Raw genomic sequence first — 16,774 nt, forward strand, 5'->3', positions numbered from 1 at the left:
CTTACGTAAATCTTTCTCTCTTCTGGTGTGTACAGTGTTTGAAAAGTGTCTGCCTTCCTTTCAGCAAGAAATGAACAGCTTGCCTTAATCCTTGTAGCTCATGTGCCACCTCACTCCCGTATTCCCTGTAGCTGACAGTTTATACCAGCACGCATTTTGTTCTATGTAATTGGAACCTTGCCTGCCATCTGCATGTGACCTCGCATGCATGTTTACTCCCATTCTGCTGAAACTGTTGCTCTCTACCTAAAACTGGTGACTTATCTCAAAGATCATCCTGTGGGATAGCTGGTGACACTCAAAGCCATTTGTGTGAGCCAACAACTTTAACATATTTACATGATGACACACCTCGGCTATGTGTTTTTGCTTAAGATGTCTCATGAATTTATCAGTTCCTTTTCTGATTGTTAATTATCTTTCAGCATGAGTCAAACCCAACCAAATTCGGATTTAAAAAGATAAATTCATTCTGCCTGAATTATGAACACAAACTAGCGAAAAATATAAAAACGAATTGTAAAACCTTCTACAGGAAACTTTGGTTTATCCGGAGGTTGTATGCCCGGAAACCTCGATCTAACGGCAGAAATCAGCAGCCGGTTTGGTTAGGTTTTTTTTCTTCTCCTAGCATTTTTTTAACAGTCAGGCTCTGGAAAGCGTCTCTGTAGCTTGGCAACAGCTTCAGAGACGCTTCCAAGCTACGGGCCGAGTGTTTACAAGCTGTTGCTAAGCAACAGCGTTTGTTGTCAGATACGGAGATGAAAACCTCCGTGTCCTTCAACATTAGCGCTGGTCTATCCGGAAGTTTTGATAGATCGGCAGCAGCTCGGTCCCGTCGGTGCCGGATATCGCGAAGTTTCCTGTATAGGTATGTGGAAAGGAAAAGACTGGCAAAGGTAAATGTAGGTCCTTTACAGTCAGAGACGGGAAAAATTTATAATGGGGAATGAGGAAATGGCAGTGAAATTAAATAAATACTTTGTTTCTGTCTTCACGGACAAAGACACAAAAAACCTCCCAGAAATATGAGAAAACCAAGGGTGTGGCGAGAATGAGGAACTTAAAGAAATTATTATTAGTAAAGAAAAACAGTACTAGCAAAATTAATGGGACTAAAAGTCGATAAATCCCAAGGACCGGATGACCTACATCCTAGGGTTTTGAAAGAGGTGGCCATTGGGATAAAGGACGCATTGGTTGTCATCTTCCAAAATTCTATAGATTCTGGAACAGTTCCTGCAGATTGGAGGATAGCAAATGTAACCCCGCTATTTAAGAAAGGAGGGAGAGAGAAAACGGGGAACTACAGACCTGTTAGCCTCACATCAGTAGTTGGAAAAATGCTGAAATTTATTATAAAGGATGCAGTAACTGGGCACTTAGAAACTAATACAGGAAACTTTGTGCTATCCGGCACCCACGGGACCGAGCTACTGCCGTTGCCTCAAACCTTCCGGATAGACCAGCGTCAATGTTATCAGATAGGAGCTTTTCATCTCCGTATCTGACAACAAAGACTGTTGCTTAGCAACAGCTTGTCAGCACTCGGCCCGTGACTTGGAAGCGTCTCTGAAGCTGTTGCTAAGATACAGAGACGCTTTCTAGAGCCTGCCGTATCTGACCACAAACACTGTTGCTCAGCAACAGCTTGTAAACACTCGGCCCAGTAGCTTGGAAGCGTCTCTGAAGCTGTTGCTAAGCTACAAAGACGCTTTCCAGAGCCTGCCTGTGAAAAGAATGCTAGGAGAAGAAAAAAAACCTAACCAAAACGGCTGCTGATTTCTGCCGTTAGATCAAAGTTGCCGGACATTCAACCTCCGGATAGCAAAGTTTCCTGTAGTAAGATTGGGCAGAGTCAGCATGGATTTATGAAAGGGAAATCCTGTTTAACAAACCCATTGGAGTTCTTTGAGGATGTAACTAGTGGAGTAGACAAAGGGGAACTGGTAGATGTGGTCTATTTGGATTTTCAGAAGGCCTTCGATAAGGTCCTGCACAAGAGGTAGGTGAACAAAATTAGGGCACATGGAATTGGGGGTAATATACTAGCATGGATTGAGAATTGGTTAACAGACAGAAAACAAAGAGTAGGGATAAATGGGTCTTTTTCAGGATGGCAGGCTGTGACTAGTGGGGTACCGCAAGGATTGGTGCTTGGGCCCCAGCTACTCACAATCTATATCAATGATTTGGATGAGGGGACTAAATGTAACATTTCCAAATTTGCTGATGATACAAAGCTAGGTGGCAGTGTCAGTTGCGAAGAGGCTTCAAGGGGATCTCGACAGTCTCAGTGAGTGGGCGAGAACATGGGAGATGGAATATAATGTGGATAAATGTGAAGTTAGCCACTTTGGTAGAAAAAACAGAAAGGAAGAGTATTTCCTAAATGGTGAAAGATTGGGGAATGCAGATGCTCAGAGGGACCTGGGTGTCCTTGTACATGAGTCACTGAAAGTGAATGTGCAGGTGCATCAAGCCATTCGGAAGGCAAATGGTATGCTGGCCTTCATTACAAGAGGATTTGAGTACAGGAGTAAAGAAGTCTTATTCCAATTATATAGGGCCTTGGTGAGACCACACCTGGAGTACTGTGTACAATTTTGGTCTCCTTACCTAAGGAAGGATATACAGGTAGACTACCCTTTATCCGGACTTCCGAAAACCGAAACCCTCTTTAAAAACTGAAGGTTTTTTCGGTCAGTGTAAGTCATGCGCACGACCCCCCCGCCGACCCCGACCCCCGCCGACTTACGCTGAGCGTCAGCGTAAGTCGTGCGCACGACCCCCCCCCCCCCCCCCCCCCCCCCCCCCGCGGACCCCTGCCGGCCCCGACACCCCCCCCCCCCCCCCCCCCCCGCCGACCCTGACCGTAAGTCAGCGGGGGTCGGGCGGGGGGGTCGGCGCCGGGGGGGGGGGGTCGGGGTCGGCGGGGGGTCGTGCGCACGACCCCCCGCGGACCCCTGCCGACCCACCTTCCGAAATCCGAAATTCTCCGAAAACCGAAACACGGCTGGTCCCGAGGTTTTCGGATAAAGGATAGTCTACCTGTACTTGCCATAGAGGGAGTGCAACGAAGGTTCACGAGATTGATTCCTGGGATGGCGGGACTGTCGTATGAGAAGAGATTGAGTAAACTAGGCCTGTATTCTCTTGAATTCAGAAGAATGAGAGGGGATCTCATTGAAGCATACAAAATTATTACAGGGCTTGATAGGGTGGATGCTGGGAGAATGTTTCCCTTGGCTGGGGAGTCTAGAACCAGGGGCCACAGCCTCAGGATAAAGGGTAGGCCATTCAGGACTTAGATGAGAAGAAATTTCTTCACACACAGGGTGGTGAATCTTTGGAATTCTCTACCCCAGAGGGCTGTGGAGGCTCAGTCATTGGGTATATTCAAAACAGAAGTCGATAGATTTCTGACTAGTAAGGGCATCAAGGGATATGGCGATAGGGCCGGTGAATGGAGTTGAGGCAGAAGATCAGCCATGATCTCACCGAATGGCGGAGCAGGCACGAAGGGGCCGAATGGCCGACTCCTGCTCCTATTATGTTCTTATGTAGTAAAATGTTGTCTGTACATTATTACCCTTAATGACATGTGGTGCAATATAGTAACAATGGCGAATGTCTTTTTTTATGGTAATCTAGTTGCCAGGGCTTATATTTTTTAACTATAAGGTAAAATGTGACCGGTTAAACATTATTAAAGTGATTGGGAGTGGTGCCAGAGGACTGAAGGATTGCAAATGTTACACACCTGTTTTTAAAAAAAAAAAAAAAGGGGAGAGGGATAAACCTGGCAACTACAGGCCAGTCAGCCTGACGGCGGTGGTGGGGGAACTCTTAGAGACAATAATTTGGGACAAAATTAATTGCCACTTGGAAAAATATGTGTTAATAATTGAAAGTCAGCACGGATTTGTTAAAGACAAATCAGTGTTTGACTAACTTGATTGAGTTCTTGATGAGGTAATGGAGAAGGTTAATGAGGGTAGTGTGGTTGATGTATATATGGACTTTCAAAAGGCATTTGATAAAGTACCACATTTAAAAACTTGTTAGCAAAATTGAAGCCCATGGGATTAAAAGGACAGTGGCTGCATCAATATGAAATTGGCCAAGGGATAGAAAGCAGAGAGTAGTGGTGAGCGGTTATTTTTCAGACTGGAGAGAAGTGTGCAGTGGAGTTCCTCAGGGGTCATTGTTGGGACCACAGCTCTCTTTGATGTATATTAATGACCTGGACTTGGGCATAATTTCAAAGTTTGCAGATGGCACGAAACTCAGAAATGTACTAAACAGTGAGGACGATAGTAACAGACTTCAGGAGGACATCGACAGACTGGTGAAATAGGCAGACACATGGCAGATGTAATTTAATGCAGAGAAGTGTGAAGTGATTCATTTGGTAGGAAGAACGAGTAGCGGCAATATAAAGTAAATGGTACAACTTTAATGTGAGTGCAGGAGCAGAGACACCTGGGGGTGTACGTACACAAGTCTTTGAAGGTGGCAGGACAAGCTGAGGTGGCTGTTAGAAAGGCATACGGGATCCTTAGCTTTATAATCGAGGCATAGAGTACAAAAGCAAGGAAGTTATGCTAAACCTTTCTAAAACATATGTTAGACCCCAGCTGGAGTATTGTGGCCAATTCTGGGCACCACACTTTAGGAAGGATGTGGAGAGGGTGCAGAGGAGATTTACTGGAATGGTACCAGAGATGCAGGACTTCTGTTATGTGAGTCGATAAGCTAGGATTGTTCTCCGAGCAGAGAAGGTCAAGGGGAGATTTGATAGAGGTGTTCAAAATCTTGAAGGGTTTTGATAGAGTAAATAAGGAGAAACTGTTTCCAGTGGCAGAAGGGTCAGTAACCAGAGGACACAGATTTAAGGTGCTTACATAAGGTGCTTGGCAAAAGAACCAGAGGTAACATGAGTTTAAAAAATAAATTACATTGCGAGTTGTTGTGATCTGGAATGCGCTGCCTGAAAGGGCGGTGGAAGCAGATTCAGTAATAACTTTCAAAAGGGAATTGGAGAAATGCTTGAAGGAGGAACATTTGCAGGGCTCTGGGGAAAGAGAAGGGGAGAGGGACTAATGGATGGCTCTTTCAAATTTGCAGCGCAGGCACGATGGGCTGAATGGCCTCCTGTGCTGTATCATCTGTGATTCTAGCGTTGCAGTGATTGCCACTACATGTTTTTCCATTTTAATAGCGAAATGTTTTTTTTGTCGTTAACAAAGCACATGCCACTTCTGGACAACTATCTTTACCCTGCGCAAATAAGGCAATTAGGCTCCGTTTGCCAGACTCTAAGGAAAATTTATATAACATCCTCTGTGTCTCAAACGTCAAAAAGTGCTTTTCAAACAACGGATTACTTTGATAACAGTAATGCACGGCGAGCTGTTGCAAATAGCAACAAGCTGAGCGGCCAGTTAATCAGTTCCTGGCGCTGCTAGCTGAGCGAGGAATGTTGGCCCGGACACCGGGGGAACTCCTCGTTCTCCTTTTGAATAGTGAACGGTATCTTGTAACATCTACCCGAGCCGCTGGATGTATGTGGAAACGGCATGTTACACTCTGTACTGTAGACTGCTATTCTGTGGCAGTGTATACAATCTCCCTGGCAATAGTTGCAACGTTCCCCTTTGGTGGGGGGGAGGGGGGGGGTGGTGCTGCTGTTGTGCCCTCCTTTTGGAAGACATTACTCCAATCTGATTACACTGTGAGTGGTAAACTAACTTGGTTCTCCTAAAGTGGCGGAGCAATTTCAAAAGGTAAAACTTAAACAGATTCATTCTTTCTAAGCTACGCTTCAGGGGAATATGCTGCTGAAGCCAGTGCTGGTTATTTCAGTTTCAATGACACTCTGAAAGGGAATGCAGAGCTGTGGGGAACAGTATCCGCCCTTGATGTCACTTGAAAAGGATCGCACACTAAATGTCTGCTCCCAGGCTACCTCGAACCAGCAGTTCTAAAGCACAAGAACAAAGGAAGAGCGAGAGAGACAGCAGTCGGAGTAGCATTTTGTGGTAATTTAGATGAATATGCTTCTCCTTTAATCTGCTAATTATATTCAGGGTTGTAATCCATAAGGGTACGGCATACATTTAAGCATTAAGGAATAATTAGGCATCGCGACTGAACAGAAAACGCTGTAAATGTACAGCAGTGTAGACCCTGGAAGAGAAAAGCAGGCTCGTGTTTTGAAGGGGTGTAGGTTCCCACCCCGAACGTTTACCTCTCTCTGATGCTAATGCTGTTTATTTACAGCACTTGCTGCTTTTAATTTGAGGCAGCATTCTCGCCCCTTGTCAAAAAAGTTGTGCATTCGAGCCCTACTCCAGGACCAGAGCCCCCAGTACTGAGGGAGTGCTGCATTGTCGGAGGTGCTGTTTTATTTAGTTGAAACGTTAAATCTGCAGCGGGTAATTCATGTGGATGTTAAAGATTCCATTGCCCTATTTCTCGCGACCAAAATTCCTCTCTCCACCAACGCTATCGAATACGGGTTAATTGGTCGTTCATCCCATTGCTGTATGTGAGGTCGTGCTGTGTGCATATACCTGAGCGATACATTTGCCTAGTTAACAGTCACTGCACTTCAAATTACTTCTTAAATGTGAAGCATTTTGAGATATGGGGCACTATATAAGTACAAGTCCGTCTTTATTTCAGGCTTCCAGCATTTGTGGTTTTCGCTTTTGTGCTGCCGTTGTGCATGGGTGCCCAAGTGGGCAGGAACATTCATTTGTGCTGGGACTCGGTGGAAAAACTACTGATTTCAGAGAGGAAATACAGGCTTTCTAATCTTCCACCAATTAAGTTCTGCATTCCTCTTGTATTGTACAAAGAAGGAAGATCAGAATTTAGTTAAAAGGGAACTGGAATATTTCACACAAAGAAGTGGCTGAGAGTAATTTAAATATAGTTCACTATTTCACAGAAGTTTTTACAGAGAATGACATAGAAATTACAGCACAGATACAGGCCATTTTGGCCCATGCCGGTGTTTATGCTCCACATGAGCCACCTCCCACCCCTCTTCATCTAACCCTATCTGCATACCCTTCTATTCCTTTCTCCCTCATGTGTTTACCTAGCTTCCCCTTAAATGCATCTCTGCTATTCACCTCAACCACTCCTTGTGGTAGCAAGTTCCACATTCTAACCACTCTCGGGGAATTCAAGAGGAAGTTTTTTTTTTTTTTCGTTCATGAGATGTGGGCGCCGTTAGCAAGGCCAGCATTTATTGGCCTCGAGAAAGTGGTGGTGAGCTGCCTTCTTGAACCGCTGCAGTCCGTGTGGTGGAAGCACTCCCACAGTGCTGTTAGGAAGGGAGTTCCAGGATTTTGACCCAGCGACAATGAAGGAACGGCGATATATTTCCAAATCAGAATGGTGTTTGACTTGGAGGGGATCTTGGAGCTGGTGGTGTTCCCATGTGCCTGCTGCCCTTGTCCTTCTAGGTGGTAGAGGTCGCGGATTTGGGAGGTGCTTACCCAATTGGATTTATTTGCAGAAGTTTGCATGTGTGACACCTGAAGTGTGACTGATGTTTCTTGGAGCTTTTATAATACATGTGAATCTCCTGATTCATGGACTTGCTCATGGTTAATCAGAGGAGATGGCGTGTCTAATAGCTGTTGTTATAACAGGCTGAGGGAGCTTACAGCACCACCTCTGGAACAAGCAAGAACAACAAGCATTCTTGTCCTGTTTTTAGAGGTGGAGAAAATAGGAACAGACATTAGTTACTGTTACAGCGTTATCCATTAATCACAGTGGACTGTTAAATGAGCAGTAGTCTTTGCTTGCCTAGAAACTTGCAACATCTTAAACAGTTTTTTCATTTTTTACCGTCATAGAATGATACAATACAGATGGAAGCCATTCGGCCCATCATGCCTGTGGCCGGCTTTTTGGAAAAACTATCAACCCTTTAACTTTGTGTTGCGTTTTTTTTAGTGATTGAGCAGAACTGCCTTAATTTACCATGCCTAGCAATGGATTTCTACTCAATTTGTTATATTGCGTTGTGAAAACGTTTAGAAGTGAATTAAGAGCCCATTTGGCTTAAGTAACCCAAAGCGTCGAAGCCCCTAATGAGGCAATTAAAGCACTTAAATATCCTGTTTAACATCCGTGTTTTAACCTGCAGTCCGCACCATTAGCATTGTATTTAACAAAAGAATGGAATGCAGTACGCTGGATCTATTGCCAAGGCTGCTGTTTCTGCTCTACCAGGGCGAGACAGTGAGAGGGAGGTTGCATAATGTTACCGGTCATGCGTTTCACTGCCATCTGTTAGTCTTATCTCAAACTGCCTGCAGGTTTTTTTAAATTGAGAAACGCGTGTGAGCAGCCAATACCCATAGTGTGTTCAGTACAATTAAATAGTGTAGGAAAGAACAGAAAGGATAGATCAAGTGTTGGTTTGGTGATGCCATGCCTAGGTTTAAACAGCCTGTAAAAAGAAAGACTTGCATTTATATAGCGCCTTTCACAATCTCGGCGCCCCAATGCGCTTTACAGCCAATGATTTACTTTTGAAGTGCAGTCACTGTTGTAATGTAGGAAACGTGGCAGCCAATTTGCGCACATCAAGGTCCCACAAACAGCACTGAGATAATAAGATAATCTTTTTTAGTGATGTTGATTGAGGGATAAATGTTGGCCCAGGACATTAAGGAAAACACCCCTGCTCCTCTTCGAAATAGTGTCACGGGGCCTCGGTTTGACGTCTCATCCGAAAGACGGCACCTCCGATAGTGCAGCACTCCATCGGTACTGCACTGGAGTGTCAGCCTAGATTTTGTGCTCCAGCCTCTGGCATGGGACTTGAACCCAGAGCCTTCTGACTCCGAGGCGAGAGTGCTGCCCACTGAGACACGGCTGATTGTCGGAAGTAAGGAAAACCAAAGAAGCTAAGAAATTCCATAGTTTTAGATCGTGGGAAAGAATGAAATAGAAAAGGATAAGGTGCGATGAGTCTTGATTTCAACACACAAGAGGAGGAAGAACATGTAGGATGGGTTAGAGTGACCTAGAGCTTTGAATAAATGTTGACTAAATGACACATTCCTACTCATTACATTTGTAGATGGTATTGGTGTTACAGCAGGAACCTGCTATTAGTAAAGCAAAAATACCCATTACAAATGAATCTGAACAGATTTTAATATCCATCTGCAAAAAAGGGGAAAATTCCTTCACAAAATATCCTGTCCAATGTCAACCCAGAGCAGAAAACCAGTAAAGTCACTTTATTCATAACTTTAATAAAACTTTACCTCTTAGGTTAAAGAAGACTCGCAGAAAGAAGTACGGTCTGCTTTCTTCATACGATGACCACGTGGAGATGGCTCCGATGGACACTGACGACGACGACACAACTTTATTCGAAGCGAAGAGCATGAGGAGGTGAGGATTGTGGAGTGTACTGACTGGGGGTGATGTGCAGTGCTCCGTCCTCACCCACTGTGTTTCTGTCATGTTGTTTATGGTCTACCTGGCCCTTCTAGAGTTGTCAAATGTAAGAAGTCACACAACACCAGGTTATAGTCCAACAGTTTTATTTGAAATCACAAGCTTTCGGAGCGCTGCTCCTTCTCCACTTCACCTGACGAAGGAGCAGCGCTCCGAAAGCTTGTGATTTCAAATAAAACTGTTGGACTATAACCTGGTGTTGTGTGACTTCTTACATTTGTTCACCCCAGTCCAACACCGGCATCTCCACACCATGGCTTATAGAGTTGATCCTTCAAGTACTCGTGCGGTGTTCGAAGTGTATGCTTTCTTCAAAGTGTCTTCCTCTCTAAACACTTAATGCTGAATACAGGAAACTCTTTTTTACCCGGGACCGGCGTAGTGCCGGTTGATCAAAAAGTCCGGATTACAGAAAGGTATACTTACCAAGGTACAGGAGCCCTGGTTACACGGCCACAGATCCAGGAGTCCCTGTTGCACGGCCACAGGTGCAGGAACCCCGGTTACACGGCCACTAATATATAGTAAAACTTACCTGAACCTACTCCCGAATTTTGCCGGTTAAGAGAGATTTCCGGTTATTTAGGTGCCGGTTAAAAGAGAGTTTCCTGTATATGAAGCAAAATTAAAAAGATAGTGAGAGGCAGCAACTTTTTGTTTGAACAAATACAAGTCTTGTAAAATCGCCTCCTTTCATTTTAGAGTTGTAGTGTTCTTATTGTACTGCTCCATTTGGGTTACTATGTACAATTCTGCTCGCTGTGGACATCCAAGCCCGAGGGTAGGTGCAGCGGAGAGCATTGAAGCTGATCTGTGATGTGCGAGGGATTGAGTTGCAATGAGTTAGGACACTTTGTCCTTGACAAGTGACATTTCAGAGGGGAACTTTTTATAGATGTACGTAAGATACTTAATGGGATAGAGTAAGTTAAACCTAGAACAATATATTCAGATTTGCCAAGGCAACAGGACAAGCATGCGCAGGTTCAGGGTTTTGAAGTGAACAGTTTAAGATGAATGCCACAAGGTGTTGCTTTACAGAGAGCATGATCAACAGGTAGAACAGGTTGTCAGGATGGGTGGTGATGAAGAGGTTGTCGGGATTGGCGACAGGAAACTCATTTAAGAAACAGATGCTGAAGTGATAATGTTGGCATTTTGGAAAGATAAGATCAAATGGGCCGAACGGTGGTCTTCATCCAAACTAATCATCTGATCTCGCCTTTTAAAATGTCAAAAATATTGACTTTTGGCATATTGAACAATTTAATGTATTTAAAAGCTGTTCAGTAACATATATCTGTCTGCAATACTTTTGTGATGTATTTGATACTTTGTGGGTGGAGCAGGGGGAGTGGGGTGGTGATGTTGGTGATGCATTACTGCACCTGCCCTTGTAGCCTCCTGTGTGCACGGATGTGGTAAATTGACCTGCAGGGCACACTAGTGCTTTAAATAGTAATGCACCTTTTTTCATTTGATTACAAATGACGAAAGTTCAAATTCAGCCCAGGATCATAGGATGAAGAATGATCTCTCCTGGCTGTAGGAGCTTTGTATGAAATGAGTTTAGCAGCCTCAGTCCAGTTCCTAATGGGCATTGTCCCATAGCACAACTCTGCCCTGGATTCGCACTCGAAGAGGCCACAGGGTAGCTAGTGTGGGGAACGGAAAGATATCTCACAATAGGGTTCTTGCGATTTGGACAGAATAGAGGGAGCTTCACAGTGCATCTGACATTCCTGTATCTGACCAGAGAGAGTTTGATGATAACACTGAGTGCCTGAAATGGAAAGTGTGCTGTTTACAAGTATTAATCTCCCCTCACACACCGTTGAGCACAGAGTCACAGAGAAGTGGTACCGGTGCTTAGCTTAACATTTAGACAAAAGGGGCGGGGAAAGTCTGCTTTAATTACAGTGAGTTGATGCGTTCTTCTCCTGCTTTCTCTTTCAATCTTCGCAGGAGCATTAGCTACACCGCCTCACAATCTTGCTGACTTTCCAGCCACGACAAATGCTTCAAGACATTCTCCACCGCTTTGCTGTGAGTTTTCATAGATGTTCCCATCCTGCTCTTTACTTCCTGTAATCCTCTGTACTACTTCCCCCTCCCCCACCCTCTCCCTTTGTTCCTAGCTTCCCATTAACGCAGTCCCTTTCCCCAATTCTTCAACAGGCCTTGCTGTAAGTATCCCCACATGTGTATCTGAAGGAAATTCTTCTGTGGCTTTAGAGATGTGGGGTTGGGGTGAGCGGGAGGTGTGGGGGGTGGGCGGGCGTGCAGAGAAACAACTAGGGAAAGCTCGACTTTTAGATTTATTGTGAAACCTGGGCGAAGGGACAGGCCCATAGTCCAGGTTAGAGCGAGTAGGGGCGAAGAGGTTAATAAAGAAAGGAGTGGGTTTTGAATGCCTGTAGAATATAAGAGGAACGGAAGACAGAGAGGTAAAGAGTTGTATAATTTTAAGAATAAGCTTTAATCTAAGGGTGGATCTGGCCTTGGGAAGTACCTCCATCTGCATTTTTTAATTGTCATACATGGCATTGACCCTTTCAGGATTTCAAAAAAAAATAGAATTTTTCCCCTTTCTCCATATCCTCTGTCAAATTAAAGTTTAATTGTCTCTGTTCAGTGAGTAGTGAAATTCTAAACTCAGTTCTTCACATACAGGTTTGTGATTTGGGTACAGCTACATAAGAAATAGGAGCAGGAGTAGGCCATTCGGCCCCTTGAGCCTGCTCCGCCATTTTATAAGATCATGGCTGATCATCGACCTCAACTCCACTTTCCCGCCCTCTCCCCATAACCCTTGACTCCTCTGTAGCTCAGATATCTGTCTATCTCAGCCTTGAATATATTCAATGACTCCGCCTCCACGGCTCTGAGGGAGAGAATTCCAAAGATTCACGACCCTCAAGAGAAGAAATTCCCCCTCAACTCCGTCTTAAATGGGCGACCCCTTATCCTGAAACTATGCCCCCTAGTTCTAGATTCCCCCACGAGGGGAAATATCCCCTCCGCATCTACCCTGTCGAGCCCCTTCAGAATCTTATGTTTCAATAAGATCACCTCTCATTCTTCTAAACTCCAATGAGTATAGGCCCAACCTTTCATCATACATCAACCCCTTCATCCCAGGAATCAACCTAGTGAACCTTCGCTGAACACTCTCCATCGCAAGTATATCCCTCCTTGAATAAGGTGACCAAAACTGTACGCAGTACTCCAGGTGTGATCTCACCAATGCCCTGTACAGTTGCAGCAAGACGTCCCTACTTTTATACTCCATCCCCCTTGCAATAAAGGCCAACATTCCATTTGCCTTCCTAATTATTTGCTGTACCTGCATGCTAACTTTTCGTGTTTCATGAACGAGGGCACCCAGATCCCTCTGTACCGCAGCATTCTGTAGTCTCTCTCCATATTTTGCTTTTCTATTCTTCCTACCAAAGTGGATAACCTCACATTTTCCCACATTATACTCCATCTGCCAAATCTTTGCCCACTCACTTAACCTCTCTATATCTCTGTGCAGACTCTTTGTGTCCTCCTCACAACTTGCTTTCCCACCTATCTTTGTATCATCAGCAAATTTGGCTACAGTACACTCGGTCCCTTCATCCAAGTCATTAATATAGGTTGTAAATAGTTGAGGCCCCAGCACTGATCCCTGTGGCACCCCACTAGTTACAGTTTGCTGAAAATGACCCATTTATCCCGACTGTCTGTTTCCTGTTAGTTAGCCAATCCTCTATCCATGCTAATATATTACCCCCAACACCATGAGCTCTTAGCTTGTGCAGTAACCTTTTATGTGGCACCTTATCGAATGCTTTTTGGAAATCCAAATACACTACATCTACTGGTTCCCCTTGATCCACCCTGCTCGTTACATCCTCAAAGACCTCTAATAAATTTGTCAAACACGATTTCCCTTTCATACAATCAAGCAGAGTCAACATGGTTTTATTATGATTTTCTAAATGTCCTGCTATTAACTCCTTAATAATGGATTCCAGCATTTTCCCAATGACAGATGTTAGGCTAACCAGCCTATAATTTCCTGCTTTCTGTCTCCCTCCTTTCTTGAATAGGGGCGTTGCATTTGCGGTTTTCCAATCTGCTGGGACCTTTCCAGAATCTAGGGAATTTTGGAAGATCACAACCAATGCATCCACTATCTCTGCAGCCACTTCTTTAAGATCCTGGGATGCAGGTCGACAGGACTTGTTAGCATTTAGTCCCATTAGTTTGCCTAGTACATTTTCTCCAGTGATTGTTTTAAGTTCCTCCCTCCCTTTTGTCCCTTGATTATCTACTATTATTGGGATGCTTTTGGTGTCTTCTACCGTGAAGACAGATACAAAATGTTTGTTCAAAGTCTCTGCCATTTCCTTGTTTCCCATTATTAATTCCCCAGTCTCGTCCTCTAAGGGAGCAATGTTTACTTTAGCTACTCTCTTCCTTTTTATATACTTGTAGAAGCTCTTACTGTCTGTTTTTACATTTCTTGCTAGTTTACACTCAATCTATTTTCTCCCCCTTGATAATTTTTTTAGTCATCCTTTGCTGGCTTCTAAAAATTGCCCAATCTTCTGGCCTACCATTAATCTTTGCAACTCTAGCAACTTACAGGGTATCTCTTCCTCGCCACAAATCACTGGGTTCATAGAATCATAGAAATTTACGGCACAGAAGGAGGCCATTTGGCCCATCGTGACTGCGCTGGTCGAAAAGAGCTCTCCAGCCAAATCCCACATCCCAGCTCTTGATCCGTAGCCTTGCAGGATACGGCACTTCAAGTGCATATCCAAGTACTTTTTAAATGTGATATAACGGCATGCGCATTAAACCCACCTTTACTTTCTCAGCAAATTCTGGGCCATTATCTTTTGTTTGTCACTTGGCTGGCAACTTAAAATCTCTAAGTATTTTTGGGGGAATTTCAGCCTGTGCCAGAATTTAATTAGAATTTCCTTGCAATGAAATATTTCTGTTGAATTCCAGATGTTCAGCTTTAGAGAAGATTTGTGTGATCAATCACAAAAGAAGCCTGTTCTCGAAAGTCCGCATCTGTACAATCCTACAATTTGCACTGAATATGAATTCAAATAATGTTTGTCACTGGCATGGGTTTCTGTTTAAAGATGCTTCCAGCAAATTTCTGCATCTTGCTTTAGGCAAATTGTCAGTCATTGGTCAGTTTCCGAAAGTTTTAAGAGGGAGGTCTAGGCTACAAATCACTTGTATTTAATGGTATATTCCTTCCTCTCCTGAACTTGCTGTTCACTGGGTTCCAGCAGACTTGAGTTGGTGCCTTGGTTCGTTGTAGTGCTCTCGCCACTGAGTCAGAGGGTCGTGGGTTCAAGTCCTACTCCAGAGATTTGAGCACATAATCTAGGCTGACATTTCAGTGCAGTGCTGAGGGAGTGCCGCACTGTCGGAGATGCTGCATTTTGGACGAGACATAAACTGAGTCTGCCCCCTCACGTGGACGTAAAAGATCCCAAGGCACTATTCAAAGAAGAGCAAGGGAGTTCTCCCCTGTGTCCTGGCCGATATTTATCCCTCAACTAACATCACTAAAACGGATTATCTGGTCATTATCTCATTGCTGTTTGTGGGAGCTTGCTGTGTGCAAATTGGCAGCTGGGTTTCCTACATGACAACAGTGACTACACTTCAAAATTGCTTAATTGGCTGTAAAGTGCTTTGGGGTGTCCTGAGGTCATGAAAGATGCTATATAAATGCAAGTCTTTCCTTTCTCGTACCTTGTCAAGTGCCTATACGTGAACCCAAGCAGTAAGTGTGGGCAAGTTGTTTGATCATGTGGGGGTAGGACAACTGAGCTCAATTCTGTCACTGGATAGTGATCGGGAGTGTGATTCCTGGCTTAATTTCCACCACTTACCGCACCCCCTCCCCCGCCGCTCCACCCCAAGCTCAGAGGCGCTGAGGCTAGTTGTAGTGCTGATTCAGCACAGATCTGAGATCGAACCCTGGAACCTTCCTGCTTTGTTCCACACTGCACCGCGCAATACATGAACTTGGTATAATGTGAATCTATATCCAAGAACACGCATTCAAAGTCTGATTGCAGCCCATCCCAAGAAATGTTTCTGCTGTTCCATGTACATGTGGGACATGGATGTCTGTCACGTGCATTCTTGAGTGAGCGAGCGGGCAGCGTTTTTTGTTTAATTCAAATCCAGCAGATCAGTTTCTACGGCTGGGTTTTTCCAAGGTGAGTTATTTAAATAGTGCTCGCATCAGTTCTCTTTGGGGGGTGGGGTGGAGAGGGGTGGAGAGGAGGAGTAGGAGGAGGAGGGAGAGTCCATGTTGGAGAACTGTATGACTGAAAAACCGAGCTCCCTTGATAGTGTCAGTACTTGCTATTTAAACAAAAACACATACTGTACTTAAACCAAAAGTGCACAGTGATAACGGGAGAGAAAAATGGGGACTGCTGATCACACCCATTTAAAATAATAATTAAGGATATAAATGTTAAGAGGTGAATGTAATACTGGATAACATAATTTAAAAACCTTTATGTACTGGGTAAATTATAGGACAGTGACACTGAAGCGGGGTAAAGTACTGTTATCTAAAGTACGCCCGGTGAAGCTAAGGAATATAAAGTCACAGAGAACATCCCTTTCCTCCCTCCCCTCTGTCGAAAGGAGATGCCCTCTGTTCCCCACGTTCCCTAGGAGGTCAAACCATGTCAGATGTCCCACCTGGGAACGGTCTGCTCAGGTGAATGCATCCGACAGGTCTGTCTCCAGCCAGCTGCTACTGAACCCAGCGAGGATCCACATCCGTCGCACTCCTGGATATTGATTTTAACATAGGTTAAAGGCTGTTTACCATCCAGGGACAGAGTCTCGGTCATTGTGACCTAGAGCCGCAAAGATATTGCAAATGTGGTTTTAGATTAATTACCGAGTTCTTTTTTTTTTTACGTCAATCTTTGCCCATTTATTTACCTCCTGCTTTGCAAAACATTTCCCGTTTCAGCTAGGAGACCAAGACCGTCTCCAGCCGCAAACATCTCTAACCTGAATCAGTCATTCATGAAAGAAAGACTTATGAAATAATACTGAGCGGCCTGCGGGTGGCGCTGTCCAGGGAGAGTATAAATACTCGGGCACGGGCCCAGCTTGCTCAGGACATTCTTAACAGGAACTAGTGAAGGACACAACTAGACCTCCATGTTGTAAAACAGTTGATTAAAGCTTTGTTTAACGCTTAGACCAAGTGCCTAGT

General features: G+C 44.4%; 1 protein-coding gene across 2 annotated transcripts in view; it reads left to right on the plus strand.

The window, feature by feature from the left end:
- LOC147108063 (uncharacterized) overlaps positions 1 to 16,774 on the plus strand; it is a 58,786-nt gene that overhangs the window by 30,016 nt on the left and 11,996 nt on the right. The window contains exons 4-5 of one of the 2 annotated variants that reach the window (XR_015080513.1): positions 9,313 to 9,435; positions 11,467 to 11,547. The gene's annotated coding sequence lies outside the window, so the exon portion shown is untranslated. The remainder of the gene's footprint in view (positions 1 to 9,312; positions 9,436 to 11,466; positions 11,548 to 16,774) is intronic. The other variant, XR_015080514.1, reaches the window with a different exon arrangement.

This window comes from Somniosus microcephalus, chromosome 13 (assembly GCF_052327205.1).
Source record: "Somniosus microcephalus isolate GS21.2 chromosome 13, FLI_Smic_1.0, whole genome shotgun sequence".
Taxonomy (NCBI): domain Eukaryota; kingdom Metazoa; phylum Chordata; class Chondrichthyes; order Squaliformes; family Somniosidae; genus Somniosus; species Somniosus microcephalus.